Below are 18,360 nucleotides of genomic sequence, written 5' to 3'. Positions count from 1 at the left end.
ATTCTCTCCCCCCAATATAATAGTAGTATTTTCCCTGCTCTGAACCTCTGTTCATTTAATCAGTGGTGCTTCTCTGTCCCCTACCTCTTTTGATTTTGCCTTTTTAAAATAACCTATCTTTTCCTCTAGATTATAAGCTTCTAAAGAGTAGCTGCCACACCTTATTGATTTATATTTCTCAGCATGTCTTGTACCTAGGGGTGCTTAATCACTGCTTGTATGCGTGTGACCAAAGGCTACATGTGAGAATTGGACCATAAAGAAGACTGAGTGCCAAAGAATTGATGCTTTCGTACTGTGATGCTGGGGAAGACTCGTGAGAGTCGCTTGGACAGCAAGGAGACCACACCAGTCAATCCTGAAGGAAATCAACCCTGAATATTCATTGGAAGGACTGATGCTGAAGCTGCAATACTTTGGCCCCCTGATGCAACGAGTCAACTTACTGGAAAAGACCCTGATACTGGGAAAGACTGAAGGCAGGAGGAGAAGGGGGCAACAGAGGATGAGGTGGTTGGATGGCATCACCAGCTCAATGGGCAAGAGTTTGAGTGAATGCTGGGAGATGGTGAAGGACAGGGAAGCCTGGTGTGCTGCAGTCCATGGGGTTGCAAAGAGTCTGACATGACTTAGCAACTGAACAACAACAAAAGCTGCATGATGATGGCTTAGTTTATTAATGTTCAGAAACTGGTGTAGTCGCTTGGGGTCAGCCTTTCTAATGTAACAGTCAGTCTCTGGCTTGAACAGCTAGAGAGAGCCAGAGGGTCTCAAGACTCATTTAAGGACTGTAGTCTTTTGGGACAGCCTTAGTAAGTACCATTATCCCTCAGTGTAATGGATGTCCATGCGATTTGGCTGTCTGGCACTTTGGAGCAAGGGTGAGCATACCAGGGTGCTTTAAGGGCCTGGAGGGCTGGAAGATGGCAGGGATCTTTGGTCTTCTTTGACAGGTTAGGTTCTCAATGCAATTAGAAATTAAAAAAAGAGCAAAGAGCCCAATTGATGAAATACATCCTTCTTTATTCAGATAAGATACAGTTTATATGCTTTACGAGGTTAATGTCCCTTGCTCCTGATTACAAAACTCTGATTGGCATATTAATCAGGTTATAAAAGTGAGAGAAGGAAGAACCGCAAAAGAGGCAGCAGCTGCTCGTTTGCTGCCGGATCCATTCAGGATATAAAGTTTCTGCTGAGATATTTATTGTAAAAGAGGGGTTTTTTCCCCCTCCTCTTGCTTTTATTTTTAGCCAGCGTTACCCCAGCGTCTGTTCTACCTCGTGTGAGAAATGTGTTGGAATAGGGGGTGAGAGGAATGTACTTACACGAATTGGGAAGGCTTAGGCAGAGGGTGAGAAGAGAAGGAAGACGTCTTGTTTTCATCAAAGACAGGATCTTGGGAGGAGGCTGCTTCCCTGTACTTTACACGCATACTTTCAGATCCCAGAGCTCTGAGTGATAGCTGGGAAAGACATATTTTGTCAGCAACAGCGCCACCTGGTAAATGTCTAATCTTTTTGTTTTTTGCTTGATTACTCTCAGTGATGAGGAACTCATTATCTTTTAGAGCTGCTGTATTACTTTTAGTTTTTTCATTTAATTTTTATTGGAGTAGAGTTGGTGTTGTGTTAGATTCAGGTCTACAGCAAAGTGATTCAGTTGTATATATACATATATGCATTCTTTTTCAGATTCTTTCCCATATAGGTTTTTACAGAATGTTGAGTTCCCTATGCTATACAGTAGATCTTGTTAGTTATCCATTTTATGTACAGTAGTGTGTATATGTTAATCCCAGCCTCCTAATTTATCATTTCCCCCCATGTTTTTCCTTTGGTAACCGTAAGTTTGGTTTCAAGGTCTGTGAGTCTTGTTTTTGTTTTGTAAATAAGTTTGTTTGTATCACTTTTATTTATCCACATGTAGGTGATCCCATATGATACTGGTCTTTCTCTGTCTGACTTACTTCACTTAGCATGATAATCTCCAGATTCATTCACATTGCTGCAAATGGCATTATTTCAAAGAGGAAAATAAAGTGGTTTTCTGGATCTTGTTGCAAGGAACAAGACAGCCAGTATAGAAGCCCATCTGTTAACCCTATATGCAAAACAGAAAAAGAGACACAGAAGTACAGAACAGACTTTTGAACTCTGTGGGAGAAGGTGAGGGTGGGATATTTCAAAAGAACAGCATGTATACTATCTATGGTGAAACAGATCGCCAGCCCAGGTGGGATGCATGAGACAAGTGCTCCGGCCTGGTGCACTGGGAAGACCCAGAGGAATCGGGTGGAGAGGGAGGTGGGAGGGGGGATCGGGATGGGGAATACGTGTAACTCTATGGCTGATTCATATCAATGTATGACAAAACCCACTAAAATGTTGTGAAGTAATTAGCCTCCAACTAATAAAAAAAAAAAAATTAAAAAAAAAAAAAAGAAGCCCATCTGTATCACAGGGAACATGACCACATCTCTTAGAAAGTTCTTCCATGTTCATAGTTGAAGCTTCCCCCCATGATTATACCTTTGGTCCAGTGAAGCCATGTATAACAGATCTGTTGCCTCTTCAGATATTTAAAGACTTGATCTCTTTGTTGAGAGTTCCCTTCTCTAAGTTAAATTTCCCCAATTGTTCTATCAGTTCCTTCCAAGGCATTGTTTTGAGGGTCTCCCCCACTCCAGTTGCTCTTTCTTTGGTCATCTGAGTCAACTCAGGGTATAGGTTCCAGACTCAAATTCATTGCTCTCCCTGAAGACATAGTTACTTTAAAGGTGTGGGAATGGAAAGAGATGCTGTCATCTCATTCTGCTTGCCATAATTTCTCACCTCAGGTCAGCATTAGTGCGCTGAGAACCTTGGGTTTGCAGGTTTTTCAAACTTGTTAAAATTGAATTGAGAGGTTTTATAAGGAAAACAGCATACCACAGAGGGGCTGAGATTTTAGGACTTCAGGTAAAGCAGTTATTTATTAAGATAGGTATACTGACTCTTGCAGGATTAAAAAAGTATGATAGAGAGAGTCCAGAAAAATATCCAAAACAACTTGGGAAAAATGAAGAAGGAATTGCATGAGGAGTCAGAGGTGAATTATTGGACTTAAATGTTAAACATTGTCCAAGTGTCCTGATAAGAAAGACAAATGAAAATGGGTTAAGTCATCTTTTTCCGCTAATAGAAGAAAGTGTGTCCATTTGGTGGGCCAATATTGTTCTATAAAATATTTATGACATAATAAAATCTATTTTCCACCTATCCCTCCTTGAAAGCAAGCTCTATGGTGCTAGGGACCAGGCCTGTCTTATTTGCTGTTGTATTCCTTTTTCTGAATATAGTGTTGGCACGTATAGACACTCAAAACATTTTTTGACTGAATTCCACAAAAGAGTTAGTTGATTAGAAGGTCATTTGCAATAAAACATTATCAAATAGAAGTGAAGAATCCGAATGAGGAAAACAGGAAAATATCAATAAAAGAAGTAAAACATGAAGTCTGGTGACAGAAAGAACACTAGCTGAGTTTCTTTGAGAGCCAAAGGATTTTGACTATAGGTGAACTTCATTTTTGATACCGAGTTCATGGTGACAGGAGTGAAAAAGAAGACATAGTCCGTGTCCTGGATCTTATGGCTGGAATAGAAAAGCATTTCACTCACTCACAAGAAGCAAAACTTTTCCTGACACTGTTTTGGAGCAGCAGTTCACCAGTGTGGAACCTTATATGAAGGGCCTTATATGGAGGGTGTGCTGACCAGTGCTGTTAGCGACACACTCATTGAAAATTTCTAATGGCTCTCCCTGTAGCATTCTGGAATGACAACAGAGGGACCACAGTGACCTCTAAGTCTGTGAAGGTGAAGGCATATATCCTGTGACTTCCAACAGAGGGACACTTGGGAATGTAGGAGATGTGCTCTTGAGCTTTGCTTTTGTACCTACTTCTATGTGGTAACTAAGAATTCAAAACAAAGTCAAGTTTAACCCCTAAAGGAAGGCAAGTGTTTAGGGACAAGTATAGGACCACTGAATCTTGTAATACAGATGAACTTGGTTTAATGGATGCTGAAGGGCCAGCCTCTTAATATTAACTTGAGTTAACTATAAATTATGTGCCCAAGGAACTGAATGAATCAACCCAGTTGATGTCATCTTAGTTTGGATTCTCCTGAAAGCAGACTCCCGAGGCAAGCTCTTGAGTGAGGGTAGTTTATTTGGGAGGTTATCCTAGGAAACTCAAATGAGGGGATGGGGAAGGTAAGATAGGCAAAGAGGAAAAACGATAAGCTGTGTGGTAAAGATAGGTTTGCCTTCCATCTGGAGAACAGCTCTTTAATTTTTACCTTTGGTGAAGTTTTCTTTGATTCTCCAGCCAATTATGATTTTTTACCCTTGTTTGTTCCCAATACATTTTGTGTTTGGCTCTTGTATATCACTAAATCAGGTCACGTGCTATTGTGACAACTGTAATACACTTTTTTTTCTTACTGGACTGTATAAAAGAAACAACAATATTTTAATGTCTTTGGTCTAGCACATAATAAATGTTCAAAAATATTTGTCAGTTGTATTAGTCAAGTGGAGCAATCACATCTTTGAGAATCCATTGCACAATTCTCTTCCATGTGGCTAGACCTGTCCCGAAGAAACAAATTCTTTGATAAAGGGTCAGCAGGAATGGCTCTCTTCTTTTGTAAGTAATACCACCAGAGGTGATTTTAGATTTTTGTTGCTATAGAAACCTCAGAAAGTACATTAACTTCAATGCAAAGGCATTTTATTCCTTCAGAATTTCATGTATGACTGATTTAAATGCAGGTCCCAGCTGGGTGATTAAATGTACTTCCTGTGGGGAAAGGAGTAGAACGTAGTGGTTACATGTGTAGACTTTAGATCCAGGCTGCCTGGGTTCAGTGGGTGGTTCCATCCCCTAATACCCCTGTGACCTTGAACAAGTCAGCTGAAAAAATTGAGGCTTTGAGATTTTATGAATCTTTCCCAAGGATTCCCAGCTCCACCACTTACAGCTTTTCATGGAAGTTAATATTAGCTTCTGAAAGCTGTCCAAGGGTACACTCTTCACAGGTGATGGAGTTGGTATTTGAACAAGAAAAAAGAAAATAATGTATATTTCCCCCTTTTTTTCCCTGTCCCTTCTTTTATGCTTTCTTCCTTCCCTTTCCTTTTCCTATTCTAGAATGAAAATTCACTTTGACTCCATCAGAAAGGGGTTTAATTTCATTCCTGTATGAAGTTAGGAAGAGTATATTTCTAGAAGCAGTCAAGGCTTCTCATGTCACTATTCTTCACAACTATTATCATCACTCTTGAATGGAAACGTATTTATTTCAGTAGCTACTATTTACTGGTTACCTACTACATACCAAGTTCTTTACCTTCATGGTTTCTTATGCTGAAAATAATTCTGCAGTGCAAATTCCACAGTCATATTTTGGTTTTCTTAGAAGCAGGCCCTAAGACAAGGTTCCAGTGCAAGTCGTTAGTTTGGGACGTGATCCAGAAGACATTGGTGAAGGTCTGGGGAAGTGAGTAGGGAAGGGAAGCATTGATGAAGGGAGTGTTATCAAGGAAGTTAACCCTATGGGCAACTGCGCTTCTGTCTGGGGAAATCTGGAAACCAGAGTGGACAAATGCCTTGGACTTGTCCCAACTAAGATGGGACAGAGATGGGATGTTTTATGTGCTGTTCTGATCATTCCCTGGTTGAGAACTGCCCTCTGGAGCATGTTAATTCTTCCCGGCTGCTGGCCTACCATGGATGAGCTGCATGGGCACCTGAAATCCTTAGGCAAAAAAGTGCAGTTCCTGGAAGGTGGAAGATTTGAGGGAGTATGGTCAGGATGCGTACAACGATTGCTGCAATTAGCTGTTGTTATTCAGTCACTAAGTTGTGTTAGACTCTTTGAGACCCCATGGAACTGCAGCATGCCAGGCTTCCCTGTCCTTTGCTATCTCCCAGAGTTTGTTCAAACTAATTTCCACTGAGTCACTGAGGCTGTCTAATCATCTCATCCTCTCTTGCCCCCTTCTCCTCCTGCACTCAATCTTTCCCAGCATCATTTCCAACAAGTCAGCTCTTTGCAGCAGGTGACCAAAGTATTGGAGCTTTGGCTGCAGCCCCAGTCCTTCTAAAGAATAGTTAGGGTTGATTTCCTTTAGGTTTGACTAGTTTGATCTCCTTGCTGTCCAAGGGACCCTAGAGTCTTCTCCAGCACCATGATTTGAAAGCATCAATTCTTCAGCGTTCAACCTTCTTTATGGTCCAACTCTAACATCCATCCATGGCTACTGGAAAAACCGTAGCTTTGACTATAAAGACCTTTGTTGACAAAGTGATGTCTCTCCCTTTTAATGTGCTATCTAGGTTTGTCATAGCTTTTCTTCCAAGGAGCAAGCATCTTTCAATTTTGTGGCTGCAGTCACTGTCTGTACTGATTTTGGAGCCCAGGGAAACAAAGTCTGCCACTGTTTTCCATGTGTTCCCCATCTGTTTGCCATGAAGTAATGGAACCGGATGCTATGATCTTAGAGTGCTAATCCACATTTTTAAGAACCTGAGGCTAAGAGAAGTGAATTGACTTTCCCCAAATCCCTGGTACGTAAAATGTTGGATCTGCTCTCAGAATGCAGGTTGTTCTGACTTGTGTATCTGTGACTATAATGCGGGCATAAAAATACCCATGTCAGTGTTGAAGGAGTAAGTGGGGGTAAAAGAGAATCTGTGTCACAGAGCTCTCAAGAGGGTCAGATGTGTAAACTGAGTGAACTGTGCCCAGTGAACTGTGAGCACTCAGTGCCTTTATTATTGAGTTATCTCTTTATTATTGTTGTTACAGTTATCACTATTACAAGAGATAATATAAGTGGTATATCTAAAACTACTTATTTTTCCCTCGGCTGCTGATTTGACTACTGCAAATGTCCATTGAGCCCAGCAGAAGGGGAAATAACCCTGTCTGTCATCTGTCTATCTACCTACCTACCTATCATCCTTCTATCTAACTGCGTTCTTTCTTTGGGCATTGATGAAGCTGCAGTGGCAGATTGAGCTCACTCATTAGAATGACAGGTAAATAATGTATAGGCATCACCACAGGGTGATCTGCAGGTAACTACCAATTCCACCTCTCTGTGATGGTAATAACTCTTAGTTGGGTGTGCCTTTAGTATCGCCTCAGTTATGGTCTAGATCAGCATTTCTCCTACTGGTTGACCGATCTCTTGGAAACCTCGTTAAAATGTAAACTCACATCGAAGGACCTGCAGTAAAGCTCCCAGGTGATGCCAGTGCTATTCAGCCACTACACTTTGAGTAGCAAGGCAATGGATGTCTTTTTTTTTTTTTTTTAATTGTCCTTCTCTTGTTCTGTTGCATCTGCAGATCTAATTCTATGTGGATCCCCTTGCCTTTTGTCAGTTCATATAAGACTGACTACTTTCTTTGCTCATTCATTCTTTCAACATCCATTGAGTCGTTACTGTGTGTCAGGAACTGTGTTAAGAATTATGTATCACAGGTGACATTCTGGGTTAGGTCATGGATTTCAGCGTCATCGATAGGCATTCCAGCACTGTCCATGGAGACAGAGCCCTCTGGTCATGAGCTCTGTGTTGGTTGATATCTCCCTGTCTCTTTCTACCTATCAGAGCAGTGGACTGGCTGAGGAACAGGTGGTAGGGAGAGAAATCATTCTTTCCAAATACAAGCCAGATGGTCCCAGTCCCTAACACCTGCATGGCTTGACTCTTTTTGATTCCTGACCCATTTTGACATAACATTCTACTTGTTTGTCAGGTTCTGCTTGAAATAGAATCATCATGAGGCCATACTGAATTGTGCCCCATGATCTGCGTGATCCCCAGATCACGCAGGTAAAGTGTCAAACATTCATCTGTTCTTTCAAATCTTTCCACATGTATTATCAGAGGGGTTTCTTCCAGCTCACCTTCCCCCCCATCTCACTGGCTCCTTTATTCGCTTTCCCATATATTCTCTCACTTTAATAGTCTCACCTCAGGCTGACCAGTTTCATTCTGTCCTAGCTCTGTAATATTTGGATACCTGGTTTGACAACTAATGGGTCCTCCATTTGTCAGAGCCCGCCCTCCATAGATGGTAGAAGGATGTTAAAAATAATAAACATTTCTTTCTAATGAGACATAAAATCTTAGAAATGACCAGTGAAAGAGTTTATTACATCCAATGTCCCATAGAGAGAATTATTCTAAAGGAAATGATATCAATTATAATGAAAAATAATACATCACCAATGCCTCTTGCCACACTCATGCTGTAGATGACTGAGCCAGTCTTACAATTGCATCAGTTTGTTTCTGTTTTCAGTTTCAGTGGAGAAACAGAAGCTGCTTGGCAGATTCTCAATACTGATTTCACAGTTTTTAATCCTTATGAATGAAATTGCTTAAGTTCAATCTATATAGTAAAGGTTTCTTCTTGTATTTCTATTTCTCCCATGATTTCTGTTTTTATTTGCTATTGCACAAGTCTATGAAAATGCTGGAAGCAGAATATTCTTTCAGGAAAATGTGTTTTGTAAAATTCCTATTACAAAATGCCTCCTTCTCTGCACTGTTGTGATGGGAGAGTTTTTATAGCTCTCTCTGGCTTTTGGTGGATGAAACAATTTCTGGGCCGAGGGTTGGCTAAAATAATTTTTTCCCCTCAGATTAAAAAAGTCATTTATTCTGTGATTGCTTCATAGGCCCAACTATCAAGTGTGTTTTCTTTGGCCACTCTCTCTGCTCCCTGTCTCTATCTATAGCAGCTGGTCTTCAACATGATGTACTTGCTTGTAGTCTGGTTTTGTACTTAGCTGATTCATGTCTCCTTACATGTGGACCACAGAAGTCAAGGAAGGAAATCATTTTTACATTTTACAGGTTTACTGAGGGCTGTGTCTTTCCTTCTTTGACCCAAACTCTTGCTTGCTCATGTGTGAGCTTGTTTACTCTGGGTAAAACACAACTTCCATTTTGGCAGTGATTCTGCATAACAAGTTTCATAAAAAGAATTGGAAAGATCTCTGAACATCAAAGAACTCTTTCGTGCCACCATTTTGTAGACTGTAAAAGAATTTGTAGTTAAAGAATCTGGAACATATGGATTAAATTCCTCTTAAAATATACACATTCCTCTTTAAAAATGGTTTGAGACAGGTTACATATAGGATTCCCTCAGCTTCTCTATTTTCTCGCCTCTGGCTAGGGTCCTGTTCCACTCTGGGGACTTTATTTGAATGGCCAAAATTAATACATTGATGGTCCTACAATTATCCATCCTAAAGAGGTTTCAGAGACCTGTTTTTTTTTAAATTTTCAATCACTTTAACTTTTCTGACAGATGTTTCTAATAGTCCAAGAATGGGCTCTGGAAGAAGATCATTTGGGCAGTGTCACACCTTGAAGATGCATAGTTTTAGCTTTTGAGTTTCTGGTGAAAAGGATAGACTGTAAGTTGATGTGGCTCCTTTCAAAACTTCTTACTAACTCTTGATTATTTCAGCATCCTGATTTTTCCTGTGCCTCTCTGTCTGTCCTTTCTCAGACTCTGTTGTACACTGCAGGGGAACTGGGACTTTGCTCACTGCTCTATCTCCGGGACCTTGAGCAGTGCCTGACGTATAGCTGGTGTTCCACAAACACCGATTGACTGCGTGACCGAACTTTTGAATGGAGTTCTGCTTCACTGCTCTATCCTTCAGCTTAATCCTGAAATTCTTTCTCTTCCCTGGCTTTCCTAGAAATCTGAGCCACTCTTACTCTCTCAGCTGGTATCCATTGACCCATCTGTCTTCCTGCTTCTTATGTCACAACTCTGATTATTTGCAGACATAGCAATTAGCTATCTTCTCATCACCTGAGGAAGTATAGTTTAAACACAGCTCACAATCATTACTCCAGCTTCAAAGTTAATCTGTCTCCACTTTTGCTTCCTCCCCTATTACCTAGACACTTACAGCATCTTTTATATTCCTCCATTCATTCCCATTGTGCTATCAATTCTCTAGTTTTCCATCACAACAAAATATTTTCTCTGAGCTGGTCTCCCTGCCTTTCTTATCTGTCTTTACATTACTGGTAGAAATTTTACATTCTGTCCTACATTTTAATATTTTATATTCTACAACCTTGCTGTGCATATTAACAGTTTTGTACTCTGAAACTTTCAATGTAATAGGACCCTCCCAAATAGGAAGATAATTTTTCGCTAAATTCTCAAAGGCCTCCACCACTTTGCCCCAGTCTATCTTCTTAACCTTATCAAAATTGAAATGAAAAAAAAATTGAAATGATATGCTAGGGTGATTTATTTGGAAATATTGGGTTGGCCAAAAAGTCTGTTTGGTTTTTTCCATATGCTTCAACAAAAACAAAAATGAACTTTTTGGCCTACCCCATAACATATAGGGTTATATCTAATATGTAATATATAGGATGACTTGGTGAAGAGAGGTATGTGCCACTTGGAGCTGGAGAAACTATCATTGAGGCTAGCCTTAGAAATAAAGTCCATGATTCACAAAACAAAAGAAGTTGGAGGCTTGCTCATGTTTTGGTGCTTCTTTATATGTCCAGACTAAGAGTTCTTTGAGACTTGAAACCATCTCTCATCAAGATAGAAGTTATTACTGAAATCGATAATATAATCACAGGTTCTGAAGACTCAGCAGAGGGTTCAAATTCTGATTTCCATTTCCAAGTTATAACTTTGGGAAAGTAATTTAACTTTTCCAAACTCAGTTTCTTTATCTAGAAAAAGGAGATAAAAATATCTAACGTTCAGAATTTTCCAGGATTAAAGTGAGAGACTCCATGTACTATTCAGACATAGTCTTGAGACATCATAGCACTCAGTAAGTGGTAGTGTTATTTTGTTTTTTATTTTGACTGTGTTGGGTCTTAGTTGCAGCACTCAGGATCTGCACTGCATCATGTGGGATGTTTTGTTGTGGTGCAGAGACTAGTTGTGATGCGAGGACTTGGTAGTTTCAGCATGCAGTACCTCTCGTTGTGGCATACGGGCTTAGTTGCTCCTCGGTGTGTGGGATCTTAGATCCCTGATCAGGGAAACCTTCATTCCCTGGCACTGCAAGGCAGACTCTTAACCACTGCACCACCAAGGAAGTCTTGATGGCAGATTTTTATCATTATTGTGCTTCTTTATCATCTTAGAGCTCTAAGATTGTGGGTGTTTTTTTTTTTTTTTGATTCAGAATATATGGCTACTTTAACATCTCTGTGTATATCTCTGGGCTTCCCTGGTGGCTCAGTGGTAAAGAATCCACCTGCCAATACAGGAGACATGGGTTCGATCCCTGGGTTGGAAAGATCCTCTGGAGAAAGCAATGGCCACCCACTCCGTGTGTATCTAGGGCCCATTATAAAGATGAGTATTTTACAACCCTCAGTGTTTTTTTGAATGGTGATAAAAATGTTATTGATATTTATTAAAATGGCTATCTTGATTTTTGGAGAGTTTCATTATTATTATGAAGATGCTAAACCAAAAAATCTAGCATCGGCCTGCAGTCTATAGTTACTGACATCCTCGGTGCTTTTTGATTTTTATGATTCTGTCATCCAAAGCATTCTCTGTGTATAATATGATCCTCCAAATATTAACTGAGATTAAGTTTTGCTGAATATTTACTAAGTGCTTGTTCATACTAGGTGCCAAAAGTACTGAGCCAAATCCTGCTTTGAGAAGCACTTACTATAGGGATCTTCCACCAAGTACAGAAGTTGCCTGAGAATGGCTGAATCTGCCTGGAGAGTCCTATGAGACTTCTTAGAGGGGGGTGATGATTGAGTTGAGTTTAGAAGCGATAAACAGGCATTGTTGTTTATGGCAGAGGTAGAATCCCAGGGAAAGGAAATTGCTTGGCTAAATGATGGGGAGATCTGAGAGGAGATGGATTTGAATGGGCAGGCAGTTAAACATGACTTCAGAATTTTTACATGGGAGAGGTTTGGGGGAAATAAACTATTTGGAAGAAAGAACTAGAAAAGCATTGAAGCTGAATTCTCACTATCTTTTAACACAAAAATGACAAGCTATCTATTGCCTGTGTTAAAAAAATGAGACTGTGTGGTTTCTGGGTGTTATTGGGGAGGCTCCCAAGTCATCTCCATGGCTCTGCAATGAGGTCATTCAGGAGAATCAGCTGAGATGAGTTGCAGAAGAGCAGCCACAGAGGAAGGTAAAGCCAGGTGATGGAGACCATAAAGCATCTTAAGGATCCATTGCAGGTTTCAACTTGATCAGCTTGATGCCTTAGAAAGTTGACTGGTTAGAGTGTGGAGGGAACATTGAGAGAGGCCGAGAATGGAAGCAGAGAGGTGAATTAGGAACAGTGGGATGGATTCAAAGAATGAATAACTGAGTACATGTTTGACTACAAAATTGTTTTTGTCTTGATTCACATGAAAAACTTATTTCTGAGGTCATTATACCAAGAGAATAAATAATACCTAACTTTTTGAACTTATTTCCATGTGAGAAGAACTGTTCAGGCTCTTTCTATGGGTTACTTTTCTTAATCTTTTCGACAACCCTGTATTTAAAGATCTACTGCTTCCCTCATTTTATAGGTAAGAAAATGAAGGCACAGACAGATTAGGTAACTTGCCCAAGATTACAGTTCTGAAGAATTGAAATTAGGCTTAGAGTCTAGGTTATCTGATTCCAGAGCCAGTGTTCCTAATCACTATGTTATCCTGTTTATTTACAACAGTAGGGACTTCCTTGGCAGTCCATTGGTTAAGACTGTGCTTCCACTGCAGGGAGCATGGGTTTGATCCCTGGTCAGGGAGCTAAGATCCTGCATGCTGTGCAGTGTGGCCAAAAAAAAAAAAAAATTAAAAATCAACAGTAAGATTTTTATATAAATTATTACTAAATAATTTAGAAGGTGAGTGGGATGCTATATCTATTAGAGTGTATTGCACATAACATGTGCTTAATTCATAATTGCTACATTAATAAACAATAATAATAATAATTGCTTTCATTAATTGAACATTTATGTGCCAGGCACAGGGCTAGTTGTTTACATAAATTAGTCACCAAAATAATCCTCCATGATAAACACAATAGATAACTAATACTTAATGTTTATGTACCTATTAGTATTACAAAACAAGTTTTTATATAATGTCCCTTTTGATCTACATAAAAGTCATATAAGGTAGGTAATAATTTACTCTAGTTTTGAGGTTAAAAGATGTGCCCAGGTCATACAGGTAATAAATGGCTCAAATGGTAAAGAATCCACCTGTAATGCAGGAGACCCAGGCTCTGTCCCTGGGTTGGGAAGATTCCCCTGGAGGAGGAAATGGCAACCCACTGCAGTATCCTTGCCTGGAAAATCCCATGGACAGAGGGGCCTGGAGGCCTATAGTCTGTAGGGTCACAGAGTTGGACATGACTGAGCATGCATGCATAGTCCTTGAACCCAGGTCTTCTGATTCTGTTAACTTTGTATCACACCCCACTACCTTTCAGAGATATTTATACATGATAAAATATTATTCACTTGGAAGATTTAAAATAACCAGAGACTGAGCCACAGGCAGGGAGATTTTAAGCTTGCCCTTGAAATATGGGAGCACAGATGTTGTCATAGAACATTGCAGGCAGTAGGAGTGGTTGTCAGAGAAGAAAAAAAGGTTGCAAAGTGTGAGGTATTTTTGATGATTAGCAGCTCAGGTGTGTGACAGGTACTTACCAAACTGTAAAGGCAGTGTGTAAACATTAGTGGTTATTATTATGGGGTTCATGATTATTTTCTATTGGAGTGTGCCAATTTGGATTCCCGACACATGTTGTGTTTTGTTTGGATGAAAGGAGAAATCTTGAAACTGTTCAAGCAACTGGAACACACGTTATACGCACATATATTTGGGAGGACTGGACCCCTGCCATTCCTATTTTTATATGTTGAAATCTCTAACTGTCTAATCGTGGTGGTACAGAGTTCACTCCCTTAGCAGCCAAGATTGATTTTTCCTTTGAGTAGACATGCTTCACAGAAGTACCCTTTCCCGTTACATTTTGAAAGTCATCAGACATGCTGTTATAAATGATCACGGAAGATTACTGGAGATGCTGCAAAATAATAGTGAACCAAGTAGCATCTGTAATTTCCAAGGATGGCTCGCAATCATCACTCAGAATGAACCCTATCTGAGTGCAGGGCTGAACTTTTTCCTTTCCTCCCTCTCTTTTCCTTTTACTACTTTATAACATAGCTGAAATGGATACTGCTCCTCATGAATTTTTATGCAAAATATTGCCAGCCATTGCTGTGCAGACACACTCTGCTTGGGAAGATGAGAGTTAGCTTGCACAGTTCAGTGGCTGACATCCTTAAATAAAAAAGGCTCCATGTCAAACTGGCCAGCTGAGAGTGAGGTTCATGCCGGTAGCTGACCCATAAAGGGTTTGGGATGCCTCTTGGTTCAGACTCTCATGTAGGCTGAAAGGAAAATGATTCCGTATTTGTTGACAGAATTGCCACCTGCTCAAGGTACCTGTTTTCTTAAGACAGCTTATGTGTCTCAGTCTCCCGTATGGATAAACCATGAGAAAACAAGGTTCACCAAACTGGCAGCTGCTGATCCCCCTATCCCAATTCCTTCTGTGCTCAGATGCAATTGTTCCCAAGACCTATAGATTCTATTTCATTACTGTCTGTCCATACTGCTACTGCCCAGCTCAGCCTCTTTTTTTTTTTTTTTAAATTCTCAACTAGGCCATTGTATGGAGAAGGCAATGGCACCCCACTCCAGTACTCTTGCCTGGAAAATCCCATGGACGGAGGAGCCTAGTAGGCTGCAGTCCATGGGGTTGCTAAGAGTCAGACACGACTGAGCGACTTCACTTTCACTTTTCACTTTCATGCATTGGAGAAGGAAATGTGTTCTTGCCTGGAGAATCCCAGGGATGGGGGAGCCTGGTGGGCTGCTTTCTAGGGGGTCGCACAGAGTCAGACACGACTGAAGTGACTTAGCAGCAACAGCAGCAGCAGACCATTGTAAATGCTTTTGACATTATTCCCTTCCTGTTGTCTCTTCCCCTTTCCTCTAGCTCTTTCTCAGATTCTGGAATGATTTTTCCACCTCTCAAATCTTGTTGGTGGCTCTTTTGTCTCTGATGGCTCCCACCTTGCCAAGGGTGAAAATCCAAGTGGCAATGATGACTTTTCTTGACCTTGCCACCACCAACCTCTGCCAATCAGTGTTCATTACTTTCCTGAATCACCACTGTTTCTCATATATGGCATGTAATGTCCTGTGCCTTTCCTTATACACTTTCTGAAGCTTTTCCTGATTTCAGCCCGTCTTCCCTTCTGACGGGGGATATAAAAGATTTTTTTCCTTCCTCTGTGTCTTCAAAGTTAGAGAAAGAACTTGCCTGCTTTAAAGAATTTAATCCATGCAAAAAATTATCAAAGGCTTCATAGATACCAATGAGGGCGCCCCTAGTAGCTCAGACAGAAAAAAAAAAAAAATCTGCCTGCAATGCAGGAGACGTGGGTTCAATTCCTGGGTCAGGAAGATCCTCTGGAGAAGGGGATGATTACCTACCCCAGTATTCCTGCCTGGAGAATTCCATGAACATAGGAGCCTGGCAGGCTACAGTCCATGGGGTTGCAAAGAGTCAGACATAAGAGCTACACTTTCACTTTCACTCATAGACACCAGACACTGTGTTTTGTACCTGAGGCTGAGATATGTTATTCTTCAGTTGGGCAGTTGGGAGATGAATGTAGGGAAAGATAGTCATAACCCAGTGATATAAAGATTATAGTACAGGGTGCTGAAATGGAGACCAGGAGACCTTTCTAGACATCTTATCTAGGGTTCTCCACCTTTATATAGTCAGTTCTGTGTTACTACATTACCCAGTGTCATTTCCCCCGTGGCATTTGCTCTCTGAGCTTATCTTATTTATTCTGTTGTTTCCTTGTTTGTCTCCACTGGGATGCAAACTCCATGAGAGCAGGTCCTTTGATTCATCACTCTTATATTACTGTGTTTAGAACAGAGCTTGGCATAAAGCAGATGCTTAAGAAATATTTATTGATGGAATAAATGTGTCTGGAGAAGGCTTCCTGCACCTTTTCCTCTGTTCCCTTCCTTTTTATCTTTCTTTTAGATTAACTGAGAATGGCCTGAACCCATTCTAACTGCAGCCATTGAGTCATTTTAACTGTGATGTGTTTGATGTGAAGTGTAAGTTTCATTTCATTCTGGGGATTTTTCTGACCATCTGTTACTCTTAGTCATATATTCATTTGTAGGTCTGTTTATTACCTTTACCACAAATGTGTTAACCAAAAGGCTAGATGTAGGAAAAGGAAGATGAATGAGATCAGGTCCCTCAATTAACTCATTACACTGGATTAAACAGATACTGTACTATATTGAAAGAGTGTTTTTAATGGCAGTAAACTGAAAGGTTTTGATGAAGGCCCAAATTTCTTTCATTGCACCTCAGGCAATGTCATTGATAATCATACTACAGGCTCTATCTTTTAGATGTCTTTTGTTTTCTTAAATTCTCTCAAATATGCAAATAACTAGATATTTATGAACAGCTATTTTCAGCTCTATGCTTAGATATGGGGTGCAAACAGGAATGATAGACACCTTGGTTCTCAGAAACAATCAGGTAGACTCTTTCCAAAATGAATTTGAAGCAGTAGTGAAATCCTGGTGTTAAGGAGGTGAAACGAATATGTCAAACATGGTCCGTCAGATACAGGCTGTCATCACATTTTGATTTGGGCTTCCCTGGTAGCCCAGCTCGTAAAGAATCCTCCTGTAATGCAGGAGACCCCAGTTCAGTTCCTGGGTCAGGAAGATCTTCTGGAGAAGGGATAGGCTACCCACTCCAGTATTCTGGCCTGGAGAGTTCCATGGACTGTTTAGTACATGGGGTTGTAAAAGTCAGACTTGACTGAGCAACTTTCACTTTCTGCAAAGGAAAAATGGGAACCAGGTTAGATTACAGAGCTTCTCAATGTGAGAATGCTGTGATTCTTAGTGGAGGCTGTATTTTCTTTAGTTTGAATTCTTAAGAAAAGTTTACAATTAAGATCCAACATTGGAGACATCAGATGATTTAACGTACAGTGTCTACACGGTAGTTTTTATAAGCATGATTAAATCTAATAACTTGCATTTCTTGAGCCAGGGATAGCTGTAACTATGTATATGTCCATTGCTTTTGGAGAAGGAAATGGCAACCCACTCCAGTACTCTTGCCTGGAAAATCCCATAGACTGAGGAGCCTGGTAGGCTGCAGTCCATGGGGTCTCAAAGAGTTGGACAGGACTGAGCGACTTCACTTTCACTTTTCACATTCATGCATTGGAGAAGGAAATGGCAACCCACTCCAGTATTCTTGCCTGGAGAATCCCAGGGACAGAGGAGCCTGGTGGGCTGGCGTCGTCTGTTGGGTCGCACAGAGTCGGACACGACTGAAGCGACTTAGCAGCAGCAGCAGCAGCAGCAGCCATTGCTTTTATTTCTCACTTTACATGATGATGCTGTTAGTATTCCCACTTTGCCGGTGGAAGAATGGAAGCCTGAGAAGTTAAATAACTTGTCAAGGACACATGACCAGTAAGTGGTAGTAGAGTCAACAGTAACACTCAGGCAGCCTGACCTAGGGAGCATGTGACTTTAACTCCCTCTCTGACAAATACAGCAAGAAATATAATATTTCTGATATGATCCCTCCATGGAAACAGTGGTCATATGATTAAAGGGCAACTCAGGACAAGTATGTGATTGTTTCATGTGTGGTTTCATGACCTTATGGTAAAATGCCTAAAGGAATGGTTTTATAGTGTGACTATCTTCCCTAAATACTTAGGAACTTCTGTCAGAGGCCAGGCTGCAGGCATTATGAGACTGATACTGTGTGATAAGGCTTCATGTATTTGGCTGAAGACAAGTCTTTATATTTGGGAAGTTAAAAGAGTAGATGGTGGGGTTGATATATCTGAAATGAAGACCAAGAACCCCAATATGTGGTTTGATGACAAACCACTTCCTTTCCACATGGAGCCAGGGCCATGGGGGAACCTGCAGACAAAACCATGATTTTTCCTAGAATCAGCTTTTGATTAATTCTAGCACTTGGGTTCAAGCTTTGACTGTCTAAAACCCCTAGAAAGATTTCTCTTTCTGCTTCTTGGTGAAAAAATTGTCAAGGTCGCACCTCTTGGTTTTGTCCAAATTGAAGAGAACATAGCTGATGAAAAAATACAATTGATTTTTTAGAAGAATGGCTTGGGCCCAATTT

This window comes from Cervus elaphus, chromosome 16, assembly GCF_910594005.1.
Source record: "Cervus elaphus chromosome 16, mCerEla1.1, whole genome shotgun sequence".
In the NCBI taxonomy this organism is placed as follows: Eukaryota; Metazoa; Chordata; class Mammalia; order Artiodactyla; family Cervidae; genus Cervus; species Cervus elaphus.
Note: the sequence above shows the minus strand (reverse complement) of the source record.